The sequence below is a fragment of the Poecile atricapillus genome, chromosome 3 (assembly GCF_030490865.1).
Source record: "Poecile atricapillus isolate bPoeAtr1 chromosome 3, bPoeAtr1.hap1, whole genome shotgun sequence".
Taxonomy (NCBI): domain Eukaryota; kingdom Metazoa; phylum Chordata; class Aves; order Passeriformes; family Paridae; genus Poecile; species Poecile atricapillus.
Window position 1 is genome coordinate 44,505,910 of NC_081251.1, and position 12,176 is coordinate 44,518,085.

Here is a 12,176-nt window from a genome sequence, read left to right on the forward strand (position 1 = left end):
TTTGGTTAGTTTTGCACCCTTCCTTTTATGCTGCTCTGCTGTTCTTTAATCTAGCTCAAATTACAATTTAATAATGAAGGTGAGGGTTTAGGAGGACAGACGGTTCTAGTTCAAAAAGTTAGCTATAAAACAAAACCCTTCAGTTCTCTTCAATCTTCTGGTGTTGCAGTTTGTGGGTCAGTCTGCCCAGACTCTCAAAAGCAACTCTTCTTTCTTGTCCCTGTGTACAGAGTGCAGTGCAGAACTGTTGCTGCATGTGCCTCACAAAGCCAAGGGGCAGCTGAGGCTTTTCTTTCATGAAAACTGTGTGCCTTTTTACTAGGGATGAGAAGAGCATTTTAACAGAAATACTTTACTGCCTGTTGAAGTTTTTATAGCAAAACTGACTTTTGACCCAACTCTTCTGAATATTTGCCTAGTAGAGCACTAAAAAATAATGGCTAAGGACATAGAATCAAGCAAAAGAAAAGCAGACTATAACAAGCAGTTTGGTTTGCCGCTACTTGTATTTCTCTTCTAGAGGGTTTCCATCTTTTCTTCTCCACTGCAACTGCTTTTATTAATTTGTTTTGTGCCAATTAACATAGGGAGGTGTTTGGCTATACCAGCTATACCTTAGCTGGAAATTTTATGTTAGGAGACTGGCATTTCATTTTAACCTATTTTGTGAGTTCTGATCAATAGTAGGAGGATAAAAATGGATTTGGGGTAGTACTTATATTATACAGACTTAAGTCTGTATTATCAGACTTAAGATAAGAAAATAAACTTTTAATGAATGAGCTGGTTTCACACCCATAATGAGATGGGTGTGTAAAATGCAGGTTGTTAATTCTAGATTTCTCTGCTGAAATTCGTAAAGCTTGAGTTGTGTCTATTGCCTCCATTTTCACTACTCTTCTGACACATGCTTAAGGAAGAGGAATATTTGGAATACTTGCGTAAGTTATTTTGAAAAACTGAACTTGCTTCATAGACCATTGCCTGAGAAGGATATGTGATCTTGCTTTCAGCTTCCAGGTACAGCCATTGTTGTTCTGAAGTTCCTAAAAATGTTATTGCATGTTTTAATTAGTGAGAGCTGAGTTGTTAAAATTATGTTGAACTAGCTCTCATTAGGGAAACCAAGACTTCAGTGTCCTCTTGTTTCTGTAGCTCCTGCTTTTTTTTTCCCTGTTAATTAATGGAAACATTAATAGAAAATTGTGCGTTTCATTTACTTTTTTAATGTTAAAGATTTGTAATTAACAGACTTATAGACCAGGCTACAGTGCTGCCTTCTGATGGAAACAAATCAACTGAGGTCTTTCAGTAAGTCCATTTCCTTACTATGCTTCTGCAAAAGCATGCCATTTCATTTTTACGTCTAAAATTTACTATTTCATAAAACTTAAGCGAATTAAATTATCTATCTCAAAAATAAATGTCAAATATTTAGGAATTATTTGTCATCCTTAGTTACCTCTTCCTGATCCATGACGTCTCTCAAGTCAGTATTTTCACATTTGAAGACAGAAAAAAGTACAGCTCTGCATTATGGTTAATGAACATCTCTTGACAGAGATTTTGGGGTCTGTATCTTTGCAGAAAGAAACTTTGCAGTCCTAAAGGTCTGCTGCCAGGTTGACTGCATCTTCAGATGTGCATTTACTGCACACAGCAGAGGAGGTTTTTAGAATGCTTGAAGGTCTGGATTTGGAGACTAGGTCCAAAGATTTTGAAATTGTCCCTTGTTTCACTGTGTATCTAATACAATGAAAACCCGACTGCTTTCTTTCTTTTCACTTGCATAACTGTTTCTAGTAAGAGAGTGTTGATTACCTCAGTTGTTTACTCATGCTCCCTTTTGGAGATTACTTAGGGTTTTGGAAAGGAATCTGTGGCTCCTTTAGCTGTGGGAATATTGTTAAGAAAGGAGGGGTTTATATTATACTTTGAAAAAATCACCAAGACAAAATACTTTGCTGTCTCAAACTGAGTATCAGAAATGTTTTGCCCCCAGATCCTGAGGCTTTATCTGTGGGAGATTCCTTGTCCCTTGTGAATGAGTTGCCCCATCTGGGTCACAAATGATGAGATAAATGCCTTGTTAAACTGGTTCTAGCCCTCAGAGGGTTGAAAGTAGGCAAATGCAGAAATTAAAATAGAAGGTTTTAGCAGGTAACTACAGAGTTGCAGGCAGATGACTCTGTAGTCAGCTATTGTAAATAGGACATCCTAGATGACTTAAGTCAGTCTTTGAACTGGCTCCAGAACGGCCTGCATTTCATGTGTAAAGTCCAGGGCTCATAATGCATTTGTACCACATGATGCTTTAGGATAAAGTTTACTGTGTGAACTGTTTTAAAATTAAAATGCAATTGAAATGGTAGTAGAATTATTTTTTGTGATTCGAGATGTTTACTTAATTACTCTTTGTACTCAACTGTCAATTAGACGCCTTGCGTAAGACCCAGAGCCAAAGTGAGCTACTCTACTTACTGAGACACTGGGACGGTACAAATACCTTTGGCTCCGAAGGAGCACCAGAAAACTTTGTATGTGGAGCTTTTGGGTTTTTGCCTGTTTTTTAAATGGTCACGTGGACATTTCAAAACTCAAAGCTTTCAGCAGCTTGCATGCTTGAGAGCCCGTAAAGCGTCAGAATCCCTTAGATGGTATTCACACACACTTGAACAATGCGGTTTGTCACTGAGTGCTGTACTGAAACAATTCATTTCTTGATGACAAAGAGCTGAAGCATGACATTTACTGCAATGAAAATTCCTTCATTCAGTGAACACCGTGGAGGCTTCTCCTGCTCAGTGCAGACCAGGTCAGGTACACATAAGAATATGTGATGCTGTAGCTACAGGCCATTAAGAGCGCGTTCACTCTCTTAAGTTTTTATCCTTAAATCAGCTTCAAACACTACCATAGTAATCTTACAGTTTTATAGATGGCATCTTTAATCACAGATAAGGGGGATGATATAAAAATTTGCTTGCCACATGGAGAGGGAGCTTTCATTAATTATAGACTTGACCCAAACAGAAGAGTAGGTGTGGCTGAAAGTTAGTGCTTATGGTGGACAAATCAAACTTGTTTTCATGCAGAAGTGCATGTGCATTAGGATTATCCACCTCTGCTCTGACTGTTTGTTAAATCTAAGAGACAAGATAAACTTAGTTCTTTTTTAGAGGTGTGGCCACAGATCAGTGCTGGAGATATAAATAGTTTGTTGTAACCAGCTTCCTCAACGTTGAGACCTTATTTCGTTTTTTCTGAGGATTTTTCTTTTCATGTAATGGTTGCATTGTAGGAGCACATTGTTTTTACCCATCACAAAGTCTGTGCCTGGTTTACTGTATTCAGAATTGCTTGGTAGGCTCCAGCTCAGACATTTAATATAATTAACATGAAGGTGTTTCCTGCTCAGGAGGTATTTAAGCATTCTAGGGTGATCAAGCAATGAGGTTGGAAGATGAGCTGTTCAAAACCAATAGTTGAAGGCCTTGTAGATTAGTAATCCAGAAGAGAGCTGTTAATGAACAGAGTGGAAGCAACATTAAGTAAGTGTACTGAATTGTAACAAAATGCTCATCATTTTAAATAACAAAGCCTTACACAAAATTAACTGGGCTGTCAATGTCCCAGTTAAAAAAATATTCTCCCTAGTTTGTCTGCACCTCCTTTCCCAGGAGCCTCCCATTTTCATTTTTCATTTCCCCCTCTCTTCTGTTTTTTGCATCCTTTCTTTTTTCTCCTCTCACTGCCTGCAAGATCACTTTTGGTAGCTGCGGAATAGAGAAGGAGGTGAAACAGGAGTGTGGTAAATGGACTTGACAAGAGGCAAAAATACTGTTAGGAGACAACTCATTGCTCAAAAGGTGAAGCAAAACAAACTCTGAAGGTGAAGCCCGTGGTCTTCTGGCTCTGTAAAGATGCAGAGATGCAGGTAGGCTGCCTTCAGTGAGCTTGTATCCAGAAGGAATCCTGAATTCTGCTGCTATTTACTCGGTAAGCTAGTCCTTCTGAAGAAGCCAATATGACTTCAAAGAAGCACTTCGTAGTGTAAATCCATGTTATGATGTCTATTTGAGCTGGCAGAAAGCCTGACCTCTGTGGAGGTATGTAGAAAACCCATCCACATCCATGTGTTTATTTTAATGTGTAACTTTTGACAATTTATATTACTGCATTAATGGCATTTTAAGGAATGTGAGAATGAAGAGCTCTGATGGTAATCTGTAGGGCTGTGGAATGTACTGTGAAATGGTATCTTACATTGGTGCTGTGCTAGAATTTGTGACAAAAATCCCTTTCTATGATCCTTCTGTGACTGCAATTGATAGAAGTTTTTGAGTCATCTTTTCATCTTTTCTGTTGTTATCTTGTTGGAAGGTCTAATATTTTTCAAGACTTTCCTGAGCTGGACACGTGACTAGAAAAGCCATATGAAGTAGGAAAATAGATTTTACAAGCTGCATCTAAAAATATGTCTGTGTTAAAGCATTTTTAAATTGTTTTCATAAATGTAACTGCATATAGACATAAAAGATGAAGGTTGTTTGCTCTAAGACATAAGAGTCATGGACCTGGCCCATTAAACACTCATAAATTGTGATTCAGTATTGCCATCTCTTAAGGAATGATGCTTCACTCAGATACTCCATATTGAAATATACATGGAATTTAAATGAAAGTTATTAATCTAGGATTTATATTAAAATCTCTGAAGATATGTGTTTTCAGGCAAATGAGAAAATCCGTAGTTATAACTTTTGCAATAAAGTTATAATTACTTAAAGCCTGAAATTATAAAGTCCATTATTAAGTCTGGAAGCAAGAAAACGTCTCATATTACATAAGCTGACTTATCTAAGTATAACTCTGTGTTTTCCTGCTACTTCTTACCAAATTCGTCATTTCAGTTCAATTTTCTATTCCTGACATCAAAAAGAAGTTGTTTATTCATTTTAGTAAATTGTTCATCCTTTCTTCTTAAAGCTCAGTAAAATTTTAATGGCCAGTTTTCAAAGCGGGATTTACAAAGCTAAGTCTGCATTCTTGATTGGTGCCTTTCTTGTACTGCTTTCCAAAAAAGAAGAAAAAAAAAAAAGATTGCTTTTTTTTCTGAAGCGTGTTTCTAACTGTAGGTTCCCTAGGTATTTAGATTGTTGATGCTCAGAAGTGACATAATAAATCTACATTGATGCAATTTGTAATCGCAAATCTCCATTGAATGTAAGCCGCAGTGTTATTTTGTGAGCAAAAAGTGGCTCAGTGCCTTGTTGCCAAAAGTCTGAGTTTCAATTGGGCTCAGCATAATTGATGCAAATGTGGAATGGCTGGTACCACACTAGATGCTTGTCTTTGTTCTAGACAGTGGGCTAATTTAGCTCATGAAATCAACTCATTTTAGGTAAGTTCCTTTGCTGAAATTGCAGGGTGTGGTTTATGAAGATTTTGATGCATAGATAAATGGATGAGTTTATGGGGCACCAGCCAAACCTCACAAGTCCTGGTTGCATCTCATTCATTTGGCCTTCACTCTCACTCTCAGGCTGTGCTGCCAGGGGCTCACCCTCATGCTGGGATCAGGGACCTGCACAGGGTCTCCTCACTGGCCCAGTGGGTGCAGGAGAGGCTGGAGCAGAGTAGAGCATTAGGTTGCTGAAAGGCCATGAAATCTTCTGGGATCCCGTGCTGAACAGGACCTTCCTGCGAGCTGCAGTCCCCAGCCACAGCCTGGAGCTGTGGTCATTCATTTCCGTGTCACAGGTGGTGTCCCCAGCACAAGACCTCGCACTCAGGTGTGTGTGACAGTGCATCCCTCCCCCCTGCTGCCTCTGTACCCATCCTGCATGGCCTTTCCTGGGAACTTGAGAGGCTTATTTTGGTCTATACAAACCTGTTTTATCCCTCCTTGTGGGCAGAAATGTTCTTCCCAAGAATTAAAGACTTTCCTACTTGTTGCTGGAATTGTACTGTGTTTGGAATTGTCCAGATTAATTTGACTTAGAATAAATTCCAGTTTGTTTCCACAAAAGTGGAACTTTAGTCCAAGGCAGATTACTAGATGCTCACAACTAGCTTTAAAGAGCACAAACTTTGCTGATTTTTTTCAACTATCACTTTGAACTGAAATGCTAAAACTCACCTAAAAAGAGCAGATGGGGAAATGCTGCAAGTCTGCATGTTCAAAAGCATTTTCATGTCCCTGGATTTGTAAACACCCTTCTGTATCTCCCAATGTAGCTACAGAAAGTAGGAAAATGATGCAGTAACGTGATGTTTCTGTTCCTCAAGTCATGGTGAGTCAATATGAACAAAGGAAGACAAGCATCATGTGTTTAAAGAAATGAGCGATGCTGGCTTTTCGTCTCCTCAGTCAAACAGCTTCATCTGGTTCTTTGACCTTCTTGCTATATAAAATGAGATATTACCTGTGTTAGGTAACTCAGTGTGATGATTATTGTTTATACAATGCTTTAAAGCTAGGCTAGAGTATAAATATCTAGATGAGCTTTTCACTCATTGAGATAGTCCAGTGCAGCATAGTTACAGCTCACGTAGGGGCAAAGATACTATTAGTTCATTGCCCACCAAAACTGGAATTTAACTTTTCTTGGGCTTGCAGGATGCCACTGTAATATTCGACATGATTTTTAAAATATTCCTACAAAGCAACAAAGTTCATTATATATTTACTCTGGCACATCTGTCAAAACAATTTCATATGCTATCAAAAGTTGCCCATACTTAAAACATATTCAAGGAACCAGGTTTCCCCTGACTGGTTTCTCTATACAGATTTGTTTTTTCCCAAAAGTTAGGAGTTGAAAAATTACAGCAGAAAATTCCAGGAATATTTTACAAAGCCCATTTTTAGTAACCAACTTTAGCTGTCTCCCACATGTGGCTCTGTACACAAAGCTGATATAAGGTCAGTGCTTGGCTGTGGGAGGAATGGAGTGATGTTTGAAGGCATCAGGAGTTTGTTGAGGCACACCTGGCATCTATGTAGAGGTGCCACCCAGTGGCTGGATGATAATAATGAGCTTTTCTGAAGAATGAAAAATAAAAGACCAAAAAAAAGATAAAAAATGCTTAGAGGAGTACACCTTGTATTAAAATTGTACTAAGTTTTGGGGTTTTTTTAAACATCACTACATATCAGCAGAGGGAGTTCAGTTTCACAAAAAGTAGTAACTGCAAAAATTTGTTTATGGTCTTCAAATTACAGAATAAAGAGCTTCAGTAATTTGAATAGTCTCCAAGTGATGAAATGACTAAAAGTATTCCTCCTTTGAAATGAGGTTTTAGACAGCTGATCAGTACATGTACCAGTTATTTTGTACCAAACCAAATTTTTGTTTGTTGTTACATTGTGATTTTTCCTATGCAAATGAGGGCTAGAAATACAGCTGGAGAGAAGTGATTGTTTGTGGTAGGCCTTAACTGAAGTTTATGATGCACCTCCTCATAGGAACGTCAATACAGAATGATAATAACCTGGTTTGTAGATATAAAAAGGGAAAAAGTGAGTTGCTGTGAAGATACTTAAGGTACAAAGATACTTAAGACAGCAGGATATAAAATTATATATTTTTCAGGTAATTCCATAGTTGAGAGCATCAGGAGGCAAAATACTGGAAGGGTGATGAGCATTTGGCACAAACCTGGTCTAGATCAAGCTCTATGCTACTGTTCATGAATATTTTAACTATATAATGGCAGGGTTTCTGGGCACCTAACTCCATTATTCGCTACTTTTCCAGATAACCTTATGATTCAACTTTATTGTTGGATTTTATAATCCATTTTTCTGAAATGTCTTTATTTTTACCCTAATAATTTTCATTAACTAGTGTTTTTCCCTAGTTAATAGAGGAGGTAAAGTTAACTTTAAATATAATCAATAATTGCAGTAATTTCCATGACCGAGGGGCTTTTCAATTTTGTAAAATGGAGGAAGATCACTTGGAATAAGAAACCAAAAGCTGCCTGGATTCACTGTTTTAAAGATTTGGCTACAGAACAGCACAGTGTCTCTGTGTTAGCACACAGAAAAACATGTTTTGAAGGCCTAATGACTGTAGTATTTCCAGCTACATGCTGTTTGAAGTGCAGGAAAGCCAGAAGCTTGGAGCCATTTCATCTCATGAGCAGTTGCTCAGAGCTTCAACAAACTGCCAAATGCAAACAAATACATTTAATAACCTGAAATTAATATATTGTACTGGGAAGGTGGTAGAAAGAAAAAACAAATACATGTAGGAATGGAAGTGGACAACAAGTACGACAAGTTTGTGGTATTAGAGTGGCTCAGAAAAGCTCTGTGCAGGCTTTGTGTGAGCAAATGTATCGTGGAACAAAGCAACGAGGCAGCAGACCTGCTCTTTGTGGTTTTTTTATGTTGAGTCGAGCAGGGACATCGTGTCCAGCTCTGGACACATCTCTGCTGGAGAGGTCTTGTCAGAAGGAAGCATAGAGGAGAACATGGGAATTCCTTTGCAAAAGGGAAGATGATGGTAAATAATTGTTGTGAGTGAGACACAGCTGAAGCCTGCAAGTATTTAAATGGTGTGAATTTGCCAAACAAAGGAGGGAATTATTTAGGCTGAATTAGTAAGGCAGAGTGGAGTAACTATAACAAAGGGTACTTTTAGGTGAGGTATTAACCCTGTTATTAAGACATGTGACAAAACACCTCGAAGTAAGCCAGTAAGAATACTTCTGTGCTGGCAAGATGTGACCTAAGGTAGTTTAAATAGACTTTTCTATCTCTAGGATCTAGAACGGTGGAGGCAGAAAGGTAAAGCTTGATTCACCTGTGAATCTGAAGCCTGGCCATTAGATGGCAGGGTGCTGGCACAAGAGGGTGCGTGCCTCCCCACCACTTCTCTGTGCCATGCCCGAGGAGGAGCTCAGAGCCATTCATCAGTCCCAAGGCCTGGGAGAAGTTTGAAATGCTCAGTTTCCCTGTAAAAATCACACACACATCCTGTCACTCCCACAACAGAAAGACATCCAGTACATGTTCCCCAAGCATATGTCCCTTCAAAGACCTGTGTGTCTGCTCCAGATTTCCAGCCCTTGAAACTCTGTGTGAGTAGGTAGGTGTGTGCAAGAGGTGTCCCAGCCACTTTGTGTAGGAGCTGAAGCTGGCTCTTCTCTTCTATAACCAGGGAGACAGAAATGGGACTGCTGAGACAGTGGGAAGAGGTGATACAAATGTGGTAAGTAGCTTGCTGCAGACTGTTCATGGAGTCCACATACTGGTTCTGTGGAAAAGATGACAGAAAGAATAACAAGCAGTAGCTTTGTATGGAAAACTTCAGCCCAGAGCAGGCTGTTTGAAATGCTCAAAATATATTAAGGCTGTAACGACAGCAGCTCCAATAACGCACAATTAAAAAACCCGTGTTTAAAATAGTCTACACTGCTAAAGGATCTGCCCCAAGGAGTGATCCTACAGATGTATCCACACCTCTTTCGCCTCTGGAGTGAACTGTTTGTGTTTGTGCCGCCTAACATTTGACCTGGGTCCGATGCCCCCATGGCTCTAAGATCATAATTATATTTTTGTGGTTTCAGTTCAAAGTGTCTGGAGTAATGTGAAGGTTGCTTTGCTGCCTGCAAGACTGGTGTTTTTATAGCATTGTGCCAAAAGTATGCTGTGGGGTGTGGGGCATACAGAGGCTGTCTGAGGACAAGAGGCTGGTTGGGATGGTGGAGGGCAGGAGAAGCCACTATTGGTCTAGTCCCAGCCTTGCTGTGACATCCTCAGGGCAGTCCGTCCACAGAGCTGTGCCTTGGCTTTTCCTTGGAGAGAAGCAGTCGGTCTCCTTCAGAAGAGAGTCCAAGCACACGGTGATGCATGTGTGGTACGGCTGACCAGGACCAGGGAATGAACCAGGGAGGTAAATTATTTGTCAGCATAGGTGCATCTATCATAGTCACGAGTCAGTCCTAGTCACGGATGAACCAGAGAAGCATCCCTTACTGCTCTTTATATTGTTCTGTGTTTTGCAGTAAATCTTTAGTCAGTCATTTTGCTGATCAAATTGATATTTGCTGCTCCCAGGGAAAAATTCTAGTCCTGATGTGGTGTGGGAGGGGGAAGACTGGGTAGGGTATCTGAATAAACAAACAAAATTTCTTTCTGTTGCAATCAAGTTGCTCTTGCTCATGCATGCTCTCTCTTAAAAAATTATCTCATACTGTGTTGATTGAAAAGTGGGAATTAATAGGCAAGAACCATCTACTCTGTACAGATTAAAGACTGTTCTGAAAAACAGCAGATGGGAGATGGATCTCAGGGCTGAATATGATGTATTATGAGGGAAGCCATGTCTGTAAAATTTATAAGGATGCTAGTTTAGTAAGCACTGTTAGGTTAAAATGTATGGCAACCCACTCTTTTCTTCTTTTTGTTAGTGAGTTGTTTGCTCATTGGTCCTACATTGTCTTTATATATTTTTGTCTACAGGCTAGTTCCCTTCAAAATTATTTGTAATTGTCATATTTCAAGTCAATATGTTAAGATAGTTAATAAGATAACATTGTATTGCTATGAAGTATTAAGGCATGGACAGGTAGAGTGGTGGGGCCAAACTGTGTGGTCTGCAGCATAAAGAGAGCACTGCCAGGTCAGTTCCCATCTGGAGGTTTCATTTTCCAGTCAGTAGTTCTACTGTGAATCAATATCTATTGTAAATCAGGTAAAGAGAAGATGTACATACCTACAGAACTTCTCCTTCCTCCTCATGCTCCCTCCAAAAGCTTGATAACTTCCAAGGCCTCCTTCTTGCTCTTCCTTTGCTTCACTGTAAAATTAGTTATCACTGTAACTAATAGCTCTGTGAAAATAAGTGTGCTGGTTTTGGCTGGCATAGAGTTAATTTTCTTCCTGATAGCAGTTATGGGGGTATGGTTTGGATTTTTGCTGGAAACAGCGTAGGTAACATGGGGCTGTTGTAGTTACTGCTGAGCAAAGTGTCTGGGAGGGTTTCACAACATGCTCAGCGTGTTGCAAGTGCCTTCTCCCTCCGGAGCCTCGGGGCTCTGAGCAAGTGGGTATGGTTACACAAACAGTCCTGGGTGAGAAAAGCAAGGGTGTGAGTTGACAGTGCCTCTATTTCTCCATGGTGACTGTCCCCCCACCTGCCCTTGCCCCACAGTGAGTTTCTCTGCCATGCATTGGGGTGGACTGCTCGGCATCTGGGCTGGAAGGAGGAAATTTGGCTGGGGAGCTGGGGCAGAAGCAGTGCAGCCCTGTGCCTTCACACCCTGTCTTGCCCTCAGGAGCTTGTGTGCATGCCCATGCCTTCAGGCGAGAAGCGTTCTGCAGCATTTCCCTGGAAAACTGCCTGGTGCCATAAAGTAAAACTTGGAGGCTTTGGTGAGTTCAGCTCATCAGCAGATTGTTGGGAGGATAGACCTCAAACCATGAAGAAATTCAAAGAGTACCTTTTCTCACCTGTTTGGAAATCTGGAGCTGGCTGTTTTCCAGTGCAACATCTTTGGGTTGAAACCTCCCAGGCTGCTTCTGTAAGCTCCAGTTTTTGGTGTGAAATTTTGTCCTTTAAATAAAAAAAAAAAGAAGGTGCCTGAGAGAATCAGTGCTGCTTCACTATATTCTGAAAGCAGCAGCTTTCTGGCTACCGCACTGCGGTCAACCAGCACCCTGAGGTCTAACGGTGTCTCAGGGGCTGATGGCCATCAGGAGAGGGCACGTGGGGCAAGGTGTGAGGATGTCCCCAAGGAGGCCCAGCCTTCATTGCTGGAAGGGAGCCAGCAGGTGCCTCCCAGGTGGATGTTGCTGGCTTGCCTGGGGACCAGCACAGCCCCCTTCTGTAGCAGGACAAAGGATATCCTTTGGTGAAATATCCTGTCTTCCTGCCTAGAAAGTGTTTGCTTCCAGAGCTTTCTCTGGGTTCCTTTTGGCATTTGGGATCAGTGATGTGTTATTTTCTGACACATGTTTTTTGTATATCACTCGGGGTGCAGATGCTTGTCGCCAGCCCAGCAGCACCAAAGAGAATGGTGGCCTCTTGCAGAGTGTCAGTGCCACCTCAACAGCTCATGGCTCTTCCATCCACTTCCCTTGGTGTGCCATTATTTTCCTCCTCCTCAGCCTGACTTCTTAGCCAGACTTCAGCCAAACACCCTCCCGGTCTCCTGCCCAT

At 40.6% G+C, this 12,176-nt stretch overlaps 1 long non-coding RNA gene across 1 annotated transcript; it reads right to left on the minus strand.

Annotated features, from left to right (window-relative positions):
* Positions 1–8,823: 8,823 nt before the first annotated feature.
* On the minus strand, positions 8,824–11,575 carry LOC131578247 (uncharacterized). Its single transcript, XR_009277416.1, has 3 exons — positions 11,468–11,575; positions 10,731–10,814; positions 8,824–8,967 (listed from the first exon to the last, which is right to left on the minus strand). It is a non-coding gene; the product is annotated as an uncharacterized LOC131578247 (long non-coding RNA).
* Between the last annotated feature and the right edge of the window lie 601 nt (positions 11,576–12,176).